Source organism: Sus scrofa, chromosome 7 (genome assembly GCF_054392235.1).
Source record: "Sus scrofa isolate SSC_HxYL_T2T_F1_AM1 chromosome 7, Sscrofa_HxYL_maternal_Yorkshire_Landrace_v2.0, whole genome shotgun sequence".
NCBI lineage: Eukaryota > Metazoa > Chordata > Mammalia > Artiodactyla > Suidae > Sus > Sus scrofa.
Genome location: NC_139389.1, coordinates 110,360,538 through 110,382,694, shown reverse-complemented (window position 1 = coordinate 110,382,694; position 22,157 = coordinate 110,360,538). Strand labels below are relative to the sequence as shown.

General features: G+C 48.1%; 2 protein-coding genes across 4 annotated transcripts in view; both read right to left on the bottom strand.

Annotated features, from left to right (window-relative positions):
- Nucleotides 1-22,157, bottom strand: part of GPATCH2L (G-patch domain containing 2 like) — a 119,535-nt gene that overhangs the window by 75,037 nt on the left and 22,341 nt on the right. The gene's annotated exons all lie outside the window — the stretch shown is intronic.
- Nucleotides 14,545-22,157, bottom strand: part of IFT43 (intraflagellar transport 43) — a 131,969-nt gene continuing 124,356 nt past the window's right edge. For both annotated transcript variants that reach the window (XR_014811186.1, XR_014811184.1), the window contains one exon: nt 14,545-17,542. The gene's annotated coding sequence lies outside the window, so the exon portion shown is untranslated. The remainder of the gene's footprint in view (nt 17,543-22,157) is intronic.

Sequence of the window (22,157 nt, the reverse complement as noted above, 5' to 3'; positions counted from 1 at the left end):
GTAACAGCAGCCAAAGCCCTGCGTATCACAGAGACCCAAGAAAACCTTATTGTCCTCTCTCCTTGGGGCCTTAGGGCTATTTCCAGAGTCAACCTCTTCGCAATTCTCTTTCCCAAAGCGCACATCATCTCGAGGATGGACCAGTGGTGCTCAGGGTGGGGCCATGAACAGAGTCTGCTCCCAGTACCGGCAATGAGGCGCTGCATTGTCTTAAAACTAATATTGATCGAAAGTTGGCCTCCTTTTTAGTATTATTATTATTATTATTTGTCTTTTTGCCTTTTCTAGGGCCGCTCCCGCAGCGTATGGAGGTTCCCAGGCTAGGGGTCAAATCAGAGCTGTAGCTGCCAGCCTATGCCAGAGCCACAGCAACTCGGGACCCGAGCCGCGTCTGCAACCTACACCACAGCTCACAACAACGCCAGATCGTTAACCCACTGAGCAAGGGCAGGGACTGAACCCGCAACCTCATGGTTCCTAGTCGGATTCGCTAACCACTGTGCCACAATGGGAACTCCTCCTTTTTATTATTAAACATGCTCCGGCCATTCAAAACTATGCCAGTGATAAATATTCCTCCTCAACAAACGAAAACAAACAAACAACCAACCAAAAAAAACCCCACTTTTATTTGTCTTAAGTTCTAAATGCCAGGAGTTCCTGTGGTGGCTCAGCAGGTTAAGAACTCAACATACTCTCTGTGAGGAATGAGGGTTCAATCCCCAGCCCTGCTCACTGTCTGGTGGTGCTGTGGCTGTGGCATAGACTTGTAGCTGCAGCTCTGACTCGGCCCCCAGGAATTTCCATATGCTGCAGGTGCAGCCATAAAAAGGAAAAAAAAGTACGTTCTAAGTGCCTGCACTCAGGGTGGACCAGCCTCCCGCCTTCCCCTTGGTTCGCCACCGGATAGGAATTCTACTTGGTGCAAGGTCATTGCAGGGTCATCTGCTCCAATAAGGGGTCCTTGCTTTGGCTTCTTGGCAGGAGGGTAGCAAGAAACAAGGAGCAGAGGGAGGATGGCTCTAGGGATTACAGCATAACAAAGCATCCCAAAATAACATGGCCGAAAACAAGTACCATCTATTTTATTTTTTTCTCTCTCTCTCTTTAGGGCTGCACCCAAGGCATACGGAAGGGCCCAGGCTAGGGGTCAAATCGGAGCTACACCCCAGCCACAGCAACGCCAGATCACAGTGTAGGTCTGTGATCTACACTGCAGCTCACAGCAATGCGGGATCCTTAACCCACTGAGTGGCATCCAACACACATCCTCATGGATACTAGTCAGGTTCATTGCCGCTGAGCCACGACGGGAACTCCCACAAGCACCATCTTATTGCTTATGATATTGTGGGTTTGCTGGCCACAGCTCCGCTGGGATGGCTCATCTCTGTACCATGTGGTTTGCCTGGGCTTGATCTGTGGCTGCAATTTGGGCGGAAAGATACTAACTGGCCTCCTTCTCATGCCTGGCTCCTCAGCGGGGATGGCTGGAAACCCTGTGACTTCTCTTTTCTCCTGGCCTTCCATCCTCTAGGCTTTTCTCTGCACGTGATTTTTCTAACAGGATGACCCAGACTGCTTCACACGGTGACTCAAGAGCTCCAGGAGAGTGAAGGCGGAAACCACAGGCCTCCTTGGACCTGGGCCTAGAACTTGCACGCCCTCCCTTTTGTCACAAGCCATAGGCCAGTCCAGGTTCAGGATGAGGGGGAACCATACGACACTGGGAATCAGAGAGGCACAGTGCCCCACCCTGCAGGGCAGGAAGCTGTGACTCTCCTCCATTTAGGAAGTGGCCAAGCCTGGGGGACACGGCCATGCAGCAACGGGTTCTCTCCGAAGCCTTTCGCAGCCTCACCCCAATACACGGTCTCTGGGTAGGGCCTGGTCTCCTCAGGACCCTCCCAAACCCACCCTGCAGGATAAGCCTTTCCAACTCCCATTAAAATGTACCCTCAGGACTGGCTGGCGTCACTGACCTGTGCTAACGTGTCAGGCAGTGTGTGAATAAGTCCTGGCCAGTTCCGGGCCTGGCCCTCCCACCCCCAGGCGGCCGCAGTGGTCTTCTGGATCAGCTCCCTTAGTGACACTTCCAGGCATTGCTGCAAGAGGGGCGAGGGAGGGGGTTCCTGAGCAGGTAGGGGCTTGGCATCTCCTGGTCATCTGTGTCACTTCATGTCCCTGACTGACCATCTGCCAGTGGAAAGGGCCAAGCTGTCCAGAAAAGGAGAGACACCTTGGTCCAGGCCATTCGGGGGAGTTTTCTTTTCAGTTATCGTCTTGGCTTTGCTCTGTCTGCACCTCTCCCTTCCTTCGAAGCCAAGAGCCATCGCAATCTCAATGGCAAGCACTCTTCCCGGCTTTGCACTGCCGACGGGGACTCGCCTCACTGCGTGGAGGGTGCTGCTGTTGGGGAAGCGGGAGGAGTAGCGCAGAGATGCTCCCGCCATCCCTTGTGCTCTCAGCTCACCTGTGAGGCCCGTCGCACACGGCCCCTGCCAGCAGATCCCCTTCAGGGACCCTCGGTGCATCACACCCTCCCCCTCTCCCTGAGCTGCACCCAAGTGTGCATGTCTATTACAAAAGGGGGAGAACAACCCAGCAGTATGTCACGGGAGTGATAATTACATCCCAAACTCCCATCATGCCGTCTGCTGCTGACCTCTCACCCTTCCTCTCTTTTAATCACCCCCCAGCATCACTCACTCTGACAGAGCAGCAGCACAGGCCCTGTGACCTGTCAGCCCGGGGACATGACTTATAGGGCCTCGCAGGTGGACAAAGGGAAGGGAGATAGGCCACATAAATCTCCCGGGTGAATAAAAGAGAGTAATGGAGTGCGCTCCCCAGGCCCGCGCTAGCAGATTCCGGGGGTCTTGCTATTTGGCGCAGTTACGGTGATGAGGAGGTGGCCCAGGCTGACATGTGGGTCCCAATCAACCTTGCCAAAGCCAGCCGCCTCCACAAGAGTCCCAATGTCACATCCATCCCCCGCGTTCCTGGAGAGGGCGGGACCGGCAAGGACAGCTGACTCCTAGGCTGGTTTGTCACATCCCCGAGGGGAGGGGAGGAAGGAGAACCAGCCTCAAGCCAAGCAACCCCTGGCCTGGCCCCTCCTCGAGTGGAGCTCTCCGAGCAGCTTGTCAGGAGCTTCTTCCAGGCAAGGGACAGGGCAGGCCTGGAGCTTTCCCCAGTGTCTAGAGAAAGCCTGGAGTGGGACCTTCTACCTGGTAAGAGGTGCCCTGGACAGAGGGCTCCAGGGGGACGTCTTCATGGGTTGTGTGCAGGAATCATCAGGGCCTTTCCAAGTTTCACTGATTAGCATAAGGGGACCTGTCCCCATTAAGGCATCTGAGAAGGAATGGGCATCTGATGGCTTGGACACCTGAGCTGGGCAGACAGGCCCCCTTTCCACGGGGGGACCCTCGAGTGAGGATGAGTCGATAATTCTCAACGACACTCATTCATAAGACACCAGTGCTTCCCGGGTCCTCTTTACCTTTCATTTAGCTTTAGGACTGCAGACTGGGGCCCATAAGCCAAACAGGGTCCATGGGTGTCTTTTCTTTGTTCTGTAGTTGATGGATCAAATTAGAATTTGCAATTCTTCAGACAGAGCAGGCTCATTCCAGTCCACACTCCACAGACACCTGCCATTGCACGCGATCCCGGTTCCAGTCATTTATGTCCCCTGCCTCTTCTCCATAGGAAGCACAACCCCAAGGAAGTGCGTGGGGGCACTGGCTCCTAGGTGGTCCCACTCGGACCCTCCATCCTGCCTGAGGCCCTTTTCCACCTCACCTCCTACCTCTCTTTGGACACTGCATTAACTCCCTCAAACCCTTGCCAGCTTTTGCTGTGTCTGAGCCTCATAATCCCCATGTGGACAGACAGACACTATGAGGGGGAGGGGGTTACCTGGCTTGCTCTGGGCCATATAACTGGCCAATGAAAGACAGAGGAGGACCCAGAGATTCTGATTCCATATGTCTTTTCCCTCCAGACCGTAATTCTGCTGAATTGTTGCCCCCCCCACCACATCCATCTACACATTTATAGTGGAATCGTCATATCTCAGAGTTCAAGGGCTATTTGGTCCAAAGCTCTGCCCTATGCACAAGCAGCCTTCATGAGAACCCCAACATAGATGGTCCCACAGCCCCTGCTGGCGCCTTCCAGGGCCAAGGAACTCGCCACCTCAGAGGGATGATCTAGTCCATCCTCTGGCAGCACTTGCCCTTAGAAAATTCTTTCTCATCTTCCAGGACCCCAAAGCCGTGAGATTACTACCACCATTGGCTCTTCAGCTGCTCTCAGGATCCACATGGAAAAGGCTTATTCACTTTAAGAATCTAAAAACCCTGGAGTTCCTGCCATTGCGCAGTGAGTTGTAAGAATCTGACTGCAGCAGCTATAACAGAGGTCACAGCTACAGTGCGGATTTAATCCCTGGTCTGAGAACTTCCATATGCCTTGGGTGTGGCCATTAAAAAATAAAAATAAAAATAAAATAAAATCTGAAAATCCTTTGCCTTTTTCCACAGGCTCAGTTGCTGTGTCAGTAAGAATCACAAAGGATAAAATCTTGACCTAAAGGGAATTTATTGATTCATGAAACTGGCAAGATCCAGGGTTAGATACTATGGGACACAGGGGTTCCAATAATGTCCTGAGCAACCAGTCCCCATATGCTGGCTCTGTCTTCCTCTGCATTGACATCATCCCCAGGCAGGCACTCCTGATGCGGTAGCTCTTGGCAGACTCAGCAAATGCAACAGAAAAAGAGTTCTTCTTCCCCAATAAGTCCAGAAAAAAACATGGGTAGGACCGTCTTTGGCTGAGCTTGTGTCACATGTCCACCCCTGAACCAGTCCCTGTGTCCAGGAAGGGGCAAATCGTTGAATGGTCAGGCCTGGGTCACACACCCTCCTCTGGGGGTTGGCCCCACCCATGTGACATGGCCAGTGAGATGGAGTGTTTTCTAGAACAAGGGAGGATGGAGATTGGGGCAAAACAACCACTGCCCACTGTAGTAGTGATGTTTTCAAGGCCCATCCCAGCCTGGTCACTTTCTCTCTGTGCATTCTCTGGTGTGTTTCTATTTCTTTGTGGGGTATAGTTTAGAGAGTAGAACCTAATAGCCCATGTGAAGTGTCAACTGTGAAAGGTGGATCCCATCCTACCTGACTCCTGGACATTCCACTTGCCTCTTACACAAAAGGTCCCATTTGCTATTATGTGACCACACCACAGTTCTGGCCCCCTGAGCCTGCAGGCAGCTAACATGCCCAGGTCTTCCAACGCATGTACTGCCATTTAGCTACCAGTCTCCACCTCTAGTACAATAGGGTTTTCTTTAAACAAAGTTGCATAGCTTTATATGTAATCATTGTCAATCAAGCTTCACAGTTTCAGCCCCATCATTGCAGCCCATTAGAATCATCTAATGTACGTGAGCTCTGGCAGTCCAAAAGTGTGGCCGTGTGTTTCCTAAGTCCTTCATTCCAAAAAAGGCATAGCAGGACAGGATTAAGAGAAGAACCCCATGCCCAGCCACTAGAGACTCCATCCAGGCCAACATCATTTCAATGGTCAGACCTCTTTAGTGAGAATAATAAGAGTACCCATCTCATAAGATTGTCATGATGATCAAATCAGTTAATATTTGTAAGGCTCTTAGAACAGGGCCTAGCACATGGTAAGTGATATGAAAGTGTTGGCTTAAAAAACAGCTGGGACTTGGTTGATCAAGAAAGATGAACAAGCACCGTGCTATTACTCAATCCTCATTTCTGGATCAGGGCCCAAGTCTCTTGTGATAGGTTTTATCAAACGCTTTGACATACAAGAATGTGATATCAATCTTACATAACACACAAAGTGAGGTTTGGCTGGTATGAAAAATGTTGGCCCCTTGTGACCCACATACCTCTCTTTGAGCTCCAAATCCATCTACTTAATAAGCACCCTATTCTAAAACCAGGGAGTATCAATTTTCCACAATTTAGGAATGCATGGTGCCACCTATTGGAAATTTGGGACAACATGGTATTAGCATTTCTTCTTTGAGTCAAAGTTATACTCAATCAAGAAGAGTAAATTCAGTTTCCTTGAGGCCCAAAACAACAATCCCCAAAGTCTAGACCCTTCCTTTCATCACTTACCAAGCTAAGCAATAAAGGAAGCCGTTTGTATCAGTTAAAAATGCTGTGACCTGCAAGTAACAGAACATACAGCCTTAACCATAACGATTGGTACAGCCTGCATACAATGAAGTCCAGAGGTAGTAGGTCTTAGGGTTGGCTTCCAAGCTTAAACATGTCCTAAGAACCCAGAATATGTTTGTTTCTGTTAGGCCATCCTTAACTGTTGGTTAATGCCTCATAGTCACAAGATTGCTGTTGCAGCTCCAGACATCATGGCAGTCTTAGGGGCACAAAGAAAGTAGAAAGGTCAGCACCAGTGAATTCTCTTCTCTAACCTTTTGCTATGGGGTAACAAAATACATTTGTTAGGAGTCCCAAGTGCATCTCCCCTCTTCACATCATTAGCCAGAAGGTCACATGGCTATAGGTGAGGCTAGGAACAAGAGCATCTATATTGTACAGTGAATGGTGGCAAAGGATAAGTGGGTTGGGAATGGCTGCTGGGTAGCTAACAAACATGACCTACCACAAGGTCCTTGGAAAGACCATAGTCCTATATATCCACAGCCTGCCGCAGCCCAGATGTTAGCACTGGAAGTAACCTTCAATTCATCTTGTCCAACTCCCTCATTTGGCTATGATAAAACAGAGACCCAAAGAGAAAAAAGACTTGCCCAAGGCCACATAGCTAGTTAGTAACTAGTTAATAGCTGAACAGTGTCTTTATCCATATATGAGGATAATGATATGTTTTCGTCTCCCTGTCAGAGAGAGAGAAATTGATTTTAAGACACATGGAATTTATGAGAACTGGTAGGCCTGAAATCTATAGGACAGGTGAGCAGCCTGGAAATTCAAGTAAGAGTTGATGTTGCAGTCTCGATTCCAAATTTTAAGGACAGTACGCTGGAAACTCAGGATTTCTATGTTTCAGTCTTAAAAATTTCTTCTTCAGGAAACCTCAGCCTTAAGGCCTTCAACTGATCAGGTGTGGCCCACCCACATTATAGAGGGCAATCTGCTTTACTCAAAGTCTATTGATTTAAATGGTCTTTTTTTAAAAAATCTTTTCCTTTCCTTTCCTGTCTTTCTTTTTTTTGGCTTTTTAGGGCTGCATTTGCAGCATATGGAAGTTCCCAGACGAGGGGTCGAATTGGAGCTACAGCTGCTGGCCTGTGCCACAGCTACAGCCATGTAGGATCCAAGCCTCATTTGCGACCTACACCACAGCTCACAGCAACACCAGATTCTTAACCACTGAGCGAGGCTAGGGATCAAACCTGCATCCTCATGGATACTAGTCAAATTTGTTTCTGCTGCACCACAACGGGAACTCCAACTGATTTAAATGGAGATTGCATATAAAAAAATACCTTCACTGCAACATCTAGACTGGTGCTTAGCCAAACAACTGGGTACTACAGTTGACACATAAAATGAATCAGCACACAACAGTGTCTATCCCAAAAGGTTATGATGATTAAAGGAGTTAACACTTTTAAAGCTCTTAGAATAGGGCCTGGTACAAAGTCAGTACTGTGAAAGTTTTTGCTCAGTAGATTGCTATGTATACAAGCAAATTGGGACTTGGACCCAGGTCTTCTACCACCCTGGTTTCCAAACTGTGGACCAAGGTGTTCCTGGACCCTGAAGCACACGGGGCATTGTAAGATGTCTTGAACTTTCCAAGTAAACAGTCAACATCTGCCAATGTCGAGGAAATGCTTGACATCTGTCAGACACCATGTGAATTAGTAGCTCATAACTTCAACATTAGATTACGCTACCTTCTTTGTAATGGTGACGTATCTTTGAAAAGCTGCATTTTCAGTGGTTGCTGTGATAAAAATCAAAGCTGAACCAGATGAGGCTGGTGGTGGTTGATCTTATTCCAAAGTCTGAGAAGACGTGCAGTGCCCAACAGGCGCACACATCTCATTGGTCTGTAACTGGGGTTAACAATGAAATACAATCTTTTCAATTTAAATTTATGTGCACCACTTTTCCAAATAGCTCATCAGTTTTGAAAACACAAATATTTAAGTTGTTTAGATCTGACTGCTTAAGAAACAAAACTTTCAGCTATTTTGTTGAGCCAAGGGCTACCATGAAAAAAATGATCAAGAAACTGAGAGCACCATCAACTAAGAAATTTTAGGAACCTCTGTTCCTTCTACTTCATCACATGTCTCACTACTGCATCCAACACTTGTCGATACCCAAACATCCTAAAAAATGACTGGAAGGGTAAGGAGATTGGCAAGGCTTCATCTACTCAGTTATTGTAAAATGCCCTGGGTGGGGGTGTTCCAGACAAAACCAGGAGTCTGGCAGGTGGGCCAGTGTGTCACCCAGCCTAGCCCTAGAGACAGACCCAAACCCCAGGTCCCTTTTCCTCTCTGGGGCAGCGTCTAGAGTGAGTAGCATTCCCCCCATCCTCCTTCTGCCAGCCCCAACCCCCAGCCTAAGCAGAGTCAGGCTCAGCTGAACAGCCCCATCCTTGCTAGGAAGGGGGCTGCCATGCAGTCCTGGGGTAAGTGAGGAGGGAGACACCCTCCCTTTGTAGCCTCACCAGCTGGGCTGGTGCCTCGGAAGAGCTGCAGTGCACAGCCCCCCTACCCTCCCCCCATCTGCCGTTTAACGATGATGGAAGCTGCTGTCAGTGCGTGGCGACAGTAATAAACACTCTTCTTAATAACACAGGGTGTACCTCTTATTAAAATGAATGGACTCCCACAGCGCAGCCTGGGGCCGCACGGCTGGCAGCCAGCCGGGGACAGCAGCCCTCAACTGGAGCAGTTTATCTGCTGTAATTACTGGCAGGACAACGCAGTGGGGGCTTCTGGGGACGGGCTGAGGATGGGTTTGGGCCCAGACCCAGCTCAGAGTTGCATTCACACACTCAGAGATACCTCACACCTAAAGAGCTTGGTCTCCCCCAGACCCAAGAATTCTTCCCACAGCTGAGAGGCACTATACACACCTCTCCAGGGTCACAGCACACATCTGAAGTTGACCCAGGACCCCTCTGAAGGATTCCAGGTATCCATGTATACCTGATATAGCAAAAAGCAGCAAGAACTGTCATGCTCTCAGGTACGACCCAATACCACGGGTATGGGGAAGAAATAGGGTTATGCACAGAAAGCTCAGAAAGCACCCACAGAGCTGCAAGGGACGCTGGGAACCAGGTGGGAAACTACTTGGCAGTGTTTGAGATCAGGGAGATCTGTGGAGACCTCAGGGCTTATGATACCACAAAGTCATGGGCCTGGGCTCTCGTGGCACCATGGCATTTAACAGAATTGTAATTCATCATTTTAAGATTCATTAACTAGTTTGTTAAAGGAACGTACGACTGGATGAGTGAGTGAGTTAGTGAATTCATCAGAAGGGGAACATGATGGGCACGAAGACCTTTCTAAGCATTCATGCACGCATGCATCAATGCATTCGTGAACACACACTCAGGCACAGACACACACATGCACACACACAAACACATGTGTGTATAGATGGACGGGCATACATGGACACACATAAACACTCACATGTAGATGGATATACACACACAGGCACACACAGGCACACATGTACACACATGCACAGACACACCCACAGACACTGACTACTCACAGCTGACACACCCCTCTCCCCGGCTCAGCCAGTGTTGGAAATACCAGCTGCTACTAAAAACCAATACACTGTCACCTCATGCAGGTAACTTGAGACCCACAATTAGAGACTTTGCTTTTTAAATTACATTTCCTCTTGAAAATTGAGGAAAACCTGTTCTGTGACAACCCAAGAGAAGGAGAGACGAAGAGACTGAGGGGGGCCCCCGGCATTCCTTCCCTGTGGCCCCAATTCAGCCTATGGCAGCCCAGCCTGCCCATGACTAGGTTGAGGCCCCATCAGGCATAGCCCAGTGGTTCCCTGTTCACAGGGACTTAGAGATCCCTCCAGCACTCTCCCCAAGGAGGGGCCTTCCCATAAGGTAGAAGTTTCCAACTCCACCCCTCTGTTGGAGGAGGCAGGGAGGAAGCTGAGGAATGAGAGGGAGGGAGAAAGAGAGGGTGCGAGAGAGAGAGAAAGAGAGAGCAAGAGAGAGAGAGAGAGAGAGAGGAGAGAATATGTGTGTAAGTGGGGATGCACTGGCAGCACAAGAAGGGCCAGAATTTCTCTGCCCCCGTTGGAGCCACTCTCCTTTTCCATCCTAGTACTGGGGCTACACAAAAGAATTTGCCCAAAGGGCTCTACTCTTTACAAATACACGAAAATTGAAAACCACCAAACTAGCCTGGGAACAACTACATCTTCCTCAACTTAGTGCAAGCTGGAAAACATCAGAAGCTGTGGAGGTGAGGTTTTAACCTATAAAATGCTGATAAAATCAATCATTCAAGCTTCCACCAAGCATTTCCTCTGTGCCGGGTGTGGTTATGCACTTTAGAGAGGTCATTTTGTCAAATCCCCACATCAACCGTGTCATCATCTCTAGTTACAAAGGAGCAAATAGATAGTAAGTAATAGTATAAAGATTCACACCCAGGATGCTGACCTGAGAACTCATGTTCTCCATCAGTGTACAACACTGTCCTTGGAGGGAGCAAATACATGAACTTGAACTCATGAGCCCACACTGCAGTCATCTGAGTTCATTAGCCTGATGTTCTTGGAGGCTCCTCCTTACAAACGAGGTGCTGTGTGGGTATCTTTCAAGCGAGCCTCTGACAGATGATGGTGGCTGAAGTGGGGGCCTGGCCCCATGCCTCACATGGCCATGGGGTTGTACTTTTCCTTCTGGTTTTGGACAATTAACTGGTATCTGGCCAACCAGGCTTCCAAGAAGAACTAGTAACGCTGGACTTTAAAATGCAAAGTATACAACAAAGACGAACCTTGGGAAGGTTAAGCTAAGTGAAATAAACCAATCATGGAAAGACAAATACTGCATGATTTTACTCATATGATGCACTAGCATAGTCAAATTTATAGAACTGCAGTTCAGGGACATTAAAAGGGTTCTGGAGATTGGTTGTACAATATGAATACACTAGCACTAGTAAATCACACACTTAAAATGGTTATATTTTATATTATGTTTATATATTTATATTTAGGAGTACCCAAATGTATAAAATGAAGAGTAATAGACCCAAAGGGAAGAATAGATAGCAATACAAAAATAATAAGGAAATTCAATATCCATTTACATCAATGGATAGATGATCTAGACAGAAAATCAATAAGGAAACATTGGCCTTAAATGACACAATGGATCAGATAGACTTAACAGATAAATACAGAGTATTTCATCCAAAAGCAACAGAATACATGTTCTTCCCAAGTGCACATGGAACATCCTCCAGGATAGTTCATAATAGGCCATAAAAAAGTCTTAACAAATTTAAGAAGATTGACATCATATTAACCATCTTTTCTGACCACAACAGTATGAAACTAGAAATCAATTACAAGAAGAAAATTGGAAAATTTACAAATATGTGGAGATAAATGATATGCTATTGAACAAATAATGGGCCAATGAAGAAACCAAACGAGATATCAAAAAATACCTCAAGGCAAGTGAAAATAGAAATACAACATAGCAAAAATTATGGGATACAGCAAAAGCAGTTCTAAGAAGGGAGTTCATAGAAATATATGCCTACCTCGAGAAACAAGGAAAATCTCAAATAAGCAATCTAACTTTATGCCTCAAGAAACTAGAAAAAGAAGAACAAATGAAGCCCCAAATTAGTAGAAGGAAGAATATAAGAAAGATCAGAGCATAAATAAATAAAAAGAAGACTAAAGAGATAAAATAAAAAATCAATGGGGAGTTCCTTTCATGGCTCAGTGGTTAATGAACCCAACTAGGATCCATGAGAATACAGATTCGATCCCTGGCTCACTCAGTGGGTTAAGGATCTGTCGTTGCCATGAGCTGTGATGTAGGTCACAGACATGGCTCAGATCCTGCATTTTTGTGGCTGTGGCATAGGCCAGTGGCTATAGCTCCTATTCGACCCCTAGCCTGGGAACTTCCATATGCTACAAGTGTGGCCCTAAAAAGCAAAAGCAAAAAAAAAAAAAAAAAGATCAATGAACCCAAAAGCTGTTTCTTTGAAAAGCTAAACAAAATTGACGAAACTTTAACTTGACCAAGAAAAATAGAGAGAGAACTCAAATAAAATCAGAAATGAAAGGGAAGACATCATAACTGTTACCACAGAAATAGAGGACCATAAGAGACTAATGAGACTACTACAAACAATTATATGTCAACAAATTGGACAACTTGGAAGAAATGGATACATTCTTAGATATATACAACCTTCCAAGACTGAATCAAAAAATAGGAAATCTGGAGTTCCTGTTGTGGCTCAGTGGTAATGAATCCAACCAGTATCCCTGAGGATGTGGGTTCGATCCCTGGCCTCACTTAGTGGGTGAAGGATCCAGCATTGCCATGAGTTGTGGTGTAGTTTGAAGACATGGCTTGGATCTGGCACTGCTGTGACTGTGGCATAGGCCAGCAGCTGCCGCTCCAATTTGACCCCCAGCCTGGTAACTTCCATATGCTGCAGGTATCTCAATAAAAAGAAAAAAAAAAAAAAAAAAAAAAAAAGGAAATCTGAGCAAACCAACTACAAATCAGGAGATTGACTCAGTAATCAAAACCTCCCAACAACAACAACAAAAAAACCTCCAGGATCAGGCAGCTTCACTGGGGGGAAATACTTCCAAACTCATTTTATGAGGCCAACATTACCCTTACACTGAAACCAGAAAAGAACACCACAAGGAAACAATATTACAGGCCAATATCCTCGATGAATAAAGATGCAAAAATTCTCAGTAAAATATTAGCAAACCAAATTCAGCAATATATTAAAAGGATCACAGATGACAATCAAGCGGGATTTATTCCAGGGATACAAGGATGGTTTGGCATCTTCAAATCAATCAATATTATACACCACATTAGCAAAATGAAGGATAATAATCATGCTCATCTCAGGAGGTGCAGAAAAACATTTGACAAAATTCAACATCAAGTTGTGATAAAAACTCTCAACAAAGTGGGCCTAGAGGGAACATACCTCATCATGAAAAAGGTCATATAATATACACAGCATACTCAATTCAATGGTGAAAAAAATTGAAAGCTTTTCCTCTAAGATCAAGAACAAGACAAAGATGTCTATTATTTCCACTTGTATTCAACTTAGTACTGGAAGTCCTAGCCAGAGCAATTAGGCAAGAAAAATAAATAAAAGGCATCCAAATTGGAAAGGAGGAAGTGAAACCTTCACTATTTGCAGAGTACATAGTATACATAGAAAGCCCTCCAAAAAACTATTAGAACTAATAAATGAATTCAGAGAAGTTGTAGATACAAAATCAATATACAAAAATCAATTGTGTTGTTATGTACTAATTAAGAACTATAAGAAAAATAAAGAACACAATCCCATTTAGTATTTCATCAAAAAGAATAAAATACCCAGGAATAAATATAACTTAGGAGGTGAAAGATCTATACACTGAAAACTGTTAGACACAATGAATGAAATGGAAGAAAATACAAGTAAATGGAAAGGTATTTTGTGCTCATGGATTAAAAGAATTAACATTAAGATGTCCATGCTACCCAATATAATCTATAGATTCAGTACAACCCCTATCAAAATTCCAGCAGCATTTTTCACAGAAATAGAACAAATGATCCTAAAATTTGTATGGAACCATAAAAATTCCAAATAGCCAAAGCAATCTTGAGAAAGAAGAACAAAGTAGAGGCATCAGTTTCCCTGATTTGAAACTATATTACAAAGTATAGCAATCAAAACAGTGTGGTACTGGCATAAAAACACGTAGGTCAACGGAACAGATAGGTCAACGGAACAGATAGAGACCCCAGAAATAAACCCAGACATATACATCAATTAATTTATGAAAAAGGAAGCAAGAATATACAATGCAGAAAGGACAGTATCTTCAGTAAAATGTGTTGAGAAAATTGAATGGCCAAGTGCAAAAGAATGAAACTAGACCACTTAACACTGAAACAAAAATTAATACAAAATGGATTAAAGATATGAATGAAAGTACAGAAACAAAAAACTCCTAAGTGGAAACAGAGGCAGTACTCTCCTTGTCATTGGTCTTGGCCATGACTTTTTTTTTGTTGTTTTGGATTTGATACCAAAAACAAAGGCAACAAAAACAAAAACAAGTGAGACTATATCAAACTAATAACTTCTGCATAGCAAAGGAAACCATCAACAAAACAAAGAGGCAACCTACCAAATTGGAGAAAATATTTGCAAACCAGATATCTGATAAGGAGTTAATATCCAAAATACATGAAGGACATATACAACTCTGCAAAACAACTGTTTTTTATTTTTTAGTTTTTTTTTTTTTTTTGTCTTTTGTCTTTTTGTCTTTTGTTATTGTTGTTGTTGCTATTTCTTGGGCCGCTCCCATGGCATATGGAGGTTCCCAGGCTAGGGGTCGAATCGGAGCTGTAGCCGCCCGCCTACGCCAGAGCCACAGCAACACGGGATCCAAGCCGCGTCTGCAACCTACACCACAGCTCACGGCAACGCTGGATCGTTAACCCACTGAGCAAGGGCAGGGACCAAACCCGCAACCTCATGGTTCCTAGTCGGATTCGTTAACCACTGCGCCACGACGGGAACTCCAAAACAACTGTTTTTTAAAATGAGCAGAGCATCTATATAAACGTTTTTCCAAAGAAGACATACAAATGGCCAAGAGGTACTTGAAAGGGTGTTCAACATCACTAATCATCAGGAGGAAAATTATTATTTATAATGTCAAGATATAAGGACAACTTAAGTGTCCGTAAATAGATGAATGGATAAAGTAAATATTTTATGTATATATACACACACAATTATATACATACACGATGGAATATTATTCAGTCATAAAAAGAATGAAATCTTGTCATTTGCAACAAGGATGGACCTTGAAGGCATTATGCTAGGTAAAATAACTCAGACAGAGAAAAACAAATACCATATGATTTCACTTATACGCAGAATCCAAAAGAAAAAAAAAAAGTTCATAGAAATACAGAGAATGGATTGGTGGCTGCCAGGGGTAGAGAGAGGCATGAAAAGGATGAAAGGAGACAAAAAGTACCAACTTCCAGTCATACAATAAATGAGCCCTGGAGATGTAATTAGTACCACAGAGCAACTATCGTTAATAACACTGTATCACATATGTGAAAGTTGCAAAGAGAGTAAATCTTAAAAGTTCTCACCACAAGAAAAAAAAATCTGTACCTATGTCTGATAGGGATGTTAACTAGACTTGATTGTCGTCATCAATTTCACAAAGAGTAAATTGTGAATAGTAAATCATCACGTGGTACATTTGAAACTGACAGGATGTCGTATGTCCATTATACACATAAGAACAAATGGAAGGAAGGATTTGGCACAGCGAGGCCAGCAGGAAGGCCACCCAGATCCCCTGCAGCCCTCAGCACCTGTCTCCAGCCCTCCAGCCACCACCACACGCCCTGCAGCCTCGCCCACGACACATCCCGATCCTCCTGACTCCCCCAGGGGATCATCAGGTCAGCCTTCAGCTGAGGGGGGCTCTGCAGCCACCTCTCCAAAATTAACCCCCTCATCGCCCTTCTCCTCCTCCTCTCTTCCTCCCCTCCCTACAGCCTGCCCGCCTCACCTGAACCACAGCTGATTCCTCTGCTTTCGTTTCCCCGATGCTTCACTTGGCTCCAAACCAGGAGCAACACCAAGTTAGAGCAGAGCCAGTTCAAAACCACAGTTCCTGGTTTGGCCCAGGTTTGTTCCAGGTGGTTCCGGGGCCAGCTTTTGGTGGCAGGTGATGAGGAGGCAGGATCCAGAGCCACTAATGTTCATAAAATGGCACGCCTTTGGTGCACACCTCATGAAAAGAGTCTTCCATCCATTGTCTCATTTCACGCTCACAGCAAAGCTATGGTGGGAGCGTGAGCCCATTTCACAGATGAGGAAACGGAGACTCTGAATGATTACACAAGTTGCCCAAGGTCCTGAGCTTTGAACCACTGAGCCACGCTGCTTCTCCTGCTCCCTGAGGAAGCCAGACACCCTAGGGTTCCTTCCCACGAGAATAAAGGAGAGCAAGTATCTTCTTTGGGGATGCCGAATAGGGATGGTGGTGACTCCAGTGGCCCTGGAGCTGAGGCTTGCAATAAACTCCACTCTGGAGCCTCCAAAATTTGTGTCCAGGTGTCCTCAGCGGAAACCCTGAATGGATCCGGAAGTTGTGAAGGAGGATGTGGGCTGCGGCAGGGAAAGGGAGAGCGTCACCTGTGTTTCTTTGGCGGTGAGGACAACAACCAAATGTATCATGGTTTGAGTATCCACTACGAACGAGGCCCCTGCTCTGATGCTCCACATCCCTGCTATTAAAATTGTGATCCATCAGGCTCTTGGGCCCCACCTCAGCCTTGCTAAGGGAGAATCTACGTTTTCATAAGATCCTCAGGCAATTTGCAGGCACTGCTTTATACCTTGTCTTATTTAGTCCTTAGTACAACGTTCCCAGGAAGTGGAACTTTCTTTCCATTCAGATTTTACAGATGAGGATCCTGAGGCCCATGGAGGTGGATTTCGTTGTCCAGGATCATGGGTACGAAATGGTAGGTAGTGGTGCAATTTGAGCCGAGGGCAGTGTGGCTTCAAACTCAAGGAAGAAGTGATGGGAGGTTTTTTGAGCTGATTCTCTGATGCTGAGCTTTTGAGTCTTGCTTTTTAACCAGGTTGCCCCCCAGAAGGACACCTGAAGCTGCTTTGGGGCAGGGGAGTTCCTTGAGTTGCTGCTCTGGGCTCTCAGGCTCACCCCCTCCTCCCTCACCCCAAGTGGGGCTTCCGAACTTGGGAGGCAGCTGGGAGGGCACTGCTCAGGGTGCAACAAAGAAGCCCTCTTGCCCGCCCCCTCCTGCAGCTGGGGCGTGGTCCCCCTGACACTCACAAGCCACAGGGGCAGCTCAGAGAGCCAAAGACATTCTCCCACCTGCGGGGGGGCTGGGGCAGGAGTGTGGCCCCCACTCCCTCCTTCGGAAAGCCACGAGGCTGTGCTGCTCTCCACCAGCAGCATCTTAGCCCATGGGGCTGTGGCCCACGACGTGTCTCATTCCAAACTCCTCAATCTTCCCCATTAGCTGAGATTGCAGGTTCAGAGCACAAACATTGCCGCCTGTCACTGCCGCCGCCCGCCAGCCATCAGCCAGGAATGGTCTCGTCTCCTTCAATCCATCACGAAGGGTTTCTATCCTCTCACTCGGAGAGATGACTCCGAGCCCTCCCGCCAGCGCTGGGCCCAGGGGATTCGCTGCACTGCCAGGTGTGGGGAGAGAGGAGGCAGGAAGCTGAGGGCAGCGGCCTCTCAGGAGCCGAGCCCAGCAGCACCTGCAGAACCCAGCCCCCACCACGGAGCAGACCCGCTTCAGATCCAGAGGAAGCAGGAGAGGAGGTGGAGGAGGCAGACCCCTCCCCCACCCCCACACTCCCGAGGCCTCAGACCTCTACTTGCCGCCTTTGAACTTGAAGTCCACTGTGGTTAGAACGCCAGATCCCCTGGGCCTTTTGACTCGGTGCCTCTGGGGTGGCAACTGAGAATCTGCATTTTAACAGGACTGCTCCATGTGATTCTGTGGCCATAAGTTCCTGAACCCAAAGCTGAGAAACTTTGAGGACAGAGCACTGTACCGGGTTAGGCACGATGGCCCTGTCGGAACCAACAGCCCTCCAACCCTCCCCAGCTTAATACAGCAATTCATTTCATGCTTAAACTGCATGCCCAGGGCACACTGGTGAGGGCTCATCCTGTTTACCGTGGTTACTCGGAGAATTAACGGACTGAACCCCATCTGCACCAGATTTCCACGATTGCCAGGCCAGTGATGAGCAGAGCTGGCGCATCTCCCATCAGATAAATGCTCCAGCCTCAAAGCAACGTGCAGCACTTCTGCCCACAACTCGCCGGCCAGAACTGATTATAAGACCCTGCCCAAGAGTTCCCGTCGTGGCTCAGCGGTTTGCGAACCTGACCAGCATCCATGAGGAGGCGGGTTCCATCCCAGGCCTTGCTCAGTGGGTTAAGGATCCGGCGTTGCCGTGAGCTGTGGTGTAGGTCACAGACACAGCTCGGATCCCTCGTTGCTGTGGCTGTGATGTAGGTTGGCGGCTTCAGCTCTGATTGGACCCCTAGCCTGGGAACCTCCATATGCCCCGGGAGCAGCCCTAGAAAGACAAGAAGAAAAAAAGACCCTGCCCAAATTTGAGGGGCAGAGAAAGGTAATCCTCCCCAGCGCCAGGGGAGAGAGGACGGGATAAGGAGGTGCAGCAGCAAGAGATGAACACCAGGAGGCGGAGGCCCGGGCCCGGCCACTGCCACAGCGCTTCACCATCTCCTAGTTTAGTCGCATGGGTTATCACATTAATGATTAATGCTGCAGAATCATTAATGCGATATTTATAAATGTATATCATACATATTACTTCACTTCGCTCTCAGAGCAGCCAAGGGCATAGCCCAAGGTCACCGTTAGTTAAAGGGAAGGACTGAGGTTAGCGCACAGGAATTCGGGCTCCTAGTCTGAGGCCCATCCAATCAGGCTCAGGCCAAGGCGGAGCCAGGACAGGTGGGTGCCACAAACTTCATGCTTATTGGTTTGGGTTGCGCTTCCACTGGGCTCAGTCCTGTGCCCTTGGAAGCCTCATGTTAAGTCTGTGTGGGTCCAGCTAGGCTCTCCACCCCTGTGATGCTACTGGCAGCCCTAGAGCTATCACCTTTCTCTTCCATCAGCCGCCAACCCCTAGCTGTCTGTTCATTAGCACTGGGGCCCCCACCTCCCTAAGTCTGGTGGGCAGACCACATGTCAGGATTCGATGTCAAGGGTAGTAGGGAACACAGATGGAGCAGATGAGCGGTGTGTCTGAGATGAAGAAGGGTTGCTGTGGGATGTTAGGGCAGGTGACTGGTCCAACCTTGGAAAATAAGGGGATGAATGGCCTTAGCGGAACCCTTACTTTTACCATTTAGCTGTGAAATCCTGGCTAGAAGGGGCCAGTGAAAACACGACAGTCTGGTTACACAGTTCACATTCTCGAGGGTTCCTTGGGCCCCGGGAAATTGCAGAAGCCCACAGAGGCCCTGAGGCCTGTCCTCAGGCTGGGCTGAGCTGGCCACCTGCTCCAGGTGTGGGGTGTAGGGGGCTGCTTTAGGCATGAGCCAGCGGGGGGCGCTCACCACAGCCAGCACAGCCAAGCACCGTCTGGGAAGCCAGCCCTTGAAATGTGGTCACTTCTGGGCTGTTCATCTTAAAAGAGGTTTGTGCCCCTCGCATGTGCTTTTTATTTTCTACTGAAAAAAAAAGTAATATGTGGCTCAGGGGTCCCCAAAACCACTGAGAGAAGCATGTGCTGCTACGGAGCCATGCTGTGGCCTTCAACCCAAGACCTCATTTTCCCGCTTCTGTCTTTACTGTGCACCCCACTCCCACCCAGATGGTCAAGGGTGGGGTGGAGAGGGGTGAGCTTGGGCCTGCTGACCCTCCGCCAGGGTACACTCATGGGCAGCTAGCCTCAGGTCTTTTTTTTTTTTTTTTTTTTTTTTGTCTTTTTGCTATTTCTTTGGGCCGTTCGCACGGCACATGGAGGTTCCCAGGCTAGGGGTCCAATCAGAGCTGTAGCCACTGGCCTACGCTAGAGCCACAGCAACGCAGGATCCGAGCCGCGTCTGCAACCTACACCACAGCTCACGGCAACGCCGGATCGTTAACCCACTGAGCAAGGGCAGGGACCGAACCCGCAACCTCATGGTTCCTAGTCGGATTCGTTAACCACTGTGCCACGACGGGAACTCCGAGCCTCAGGTCTTGAAACTTCACGGAGGCAGGTGGGGGTAGGGGGTGGATGGAGGGAGAGAGATTTGTCAAGTTCAAAGACCTGGGATGGAGTTCCTGGCTCAGTGATTTCCTACCTATGTGGTCTTGATAAATCTCTTACTCTAACTTCCTTATCTATAAAATAGGACAGGAATTACCGTCTGCTTTCTAAGACTTCAGTTCATTCCTCCCCACAAATATTTATCAAGTAGGAATTCCTGTTGTGGCTCAGCAGGTGAAGAACCTGACTAGTATCCATGGGGATGCGGGTTTGATCCCTGGCCTCGATCAGTGGGTTAAGAATCTGGTGTTGCCATCAGCTGTGGTGTAGGCAGGCAGGCGCAGCTCTCATTTGACCCCTAACCTGGGAACTTCCACATGCCTCAGGTGCAAAACTAAAAAAAAAGAACACTAGGGGAGTTCCCGTCGTGGCGCAGTGGTTAAGGAATCCGACTAGGAACCATGAGGTTGCGGGTTCGGTCCCTGCCCTTGCTCAGTGGGTTAACGATCCGGCGTTGCCGTGAGCTGTGGTGTAGGTTGCAGACGCGGCTCGGATCCCGCGTTGCTGTGGCTCTGGCGTAGGCCGGAGTCTACAGCTCCGATTAGACCCCTAGCCTGGGAACCTCCATATGCCATGGGAGCGGCCCAAGAAATAGCAACAACAACAAAAGACAAAAAGACAAAAGACCAAAAAAAAAAAAAAAAAAAAAAAAGAACATTATTAAGCAGGTGCAATAGTCAGCAGGGTGAGGGGGAGCATACAATAACCAAGCACACTAGGGAGGTCATTACAGTTGTAGTTAAGTGGGTTAAGTGGCATGAAGGAGGTAAGCAGGATGGTGAGTCAAAGGGTAACTGGGTGAAGCTGGAAGGCAGCTAATTTAGACTAAAAGGTCCGAAAAAAATCTCCCCCTGAGGAGGTGATGATTGATCTCCGACTAAAGAGCATGTGAAGATCTGGGGAGTGCATTCAGGCCAAGGGATGTGCAAAGGCCCTGTGCCAGCAAAGGGCTTGGCAGGCACAGGCGTGGCCAGTGTTTCTGGAGACGAGATAGGGGGTCCACCCCTGGGAGAGGTGTGCTCAGATGCCACAGCAAGCAAGGCTTGGGGGCTAGAAGGTAGAAACCCGGGCTTCCTGCTATGTGACTTCTCCCCTCACCCTGTCCCCCCATCAGCTGCCTCAGGGGGAACCAGGAGGGGTAAGCAGAACTCTAGGCTGGCCAGGCAGCCCTGGGACCACACGAGCCCTCCCACCGCCCCTGGGCAGCTCAGGCATGGCTGGCCTGGCTTGTTGGAGGGGAGCAGCGCCCACCCTCTCAGGCCCAGGCGTTGCAAGGGGTGGTGCTCTGACTCCTGGCCAGGTGGGCCGGGACAAAGCCTCACGGGAAGAGACACCCAGGGTCCCGGTGCCCACTCAGCAGCCTTGTTTCTGGCCTCCAGGCTACACACACAGATGAAGAGTGACCTCTAGTGATGGATGCCCGGCAGAGAGCTCGGCTGCCCAGCCAGCTGCCACCCGACCCTGCTTCAGGGCTCAGAGTGGGGACGGCCACACGGGAACTGAGGGGCCACGAGACAGCCTGTGGACCCAAAGCACTGGCTGTTCTCCGATGTGTGGGAAACAGCCTAGAGCGCTGGCAAGGGTGCTCGGCTGGGCTCAGGAGTCCTGAGCGGAGTCCAGGGCTGGGCGACCTGGGTGGCTGAACATGCTCTGGTCTCAGTTTCCCCTTCTAGGCTTTGTGAGAACCCCCTGAGACTCACAGCAAGACTCTAAGGTAGGTGTTGGTCTCACCATCTCAGAAATGAAGACATGGAAACACGTACTGGGCTAGAAAGTACCAGAGCTGAGATTCAAGTCAAGATCCACCGGATCTAAAGTCCGCCCCTTCTCATTGTGCCTCATGCTTCCTCTGCCTGGACCTCTCCGGGGGACCCGCACTTCTCAGGACACTGGTGAGCTCTGGGGCCTGGTCAGCCCTCAGGGGTCCAGTCTGGGGCCACATGATATAGGACGTGGGGCCAGCAGGAAGCCCATGGGTACAAGATCCGTGTATGTGCAGGAT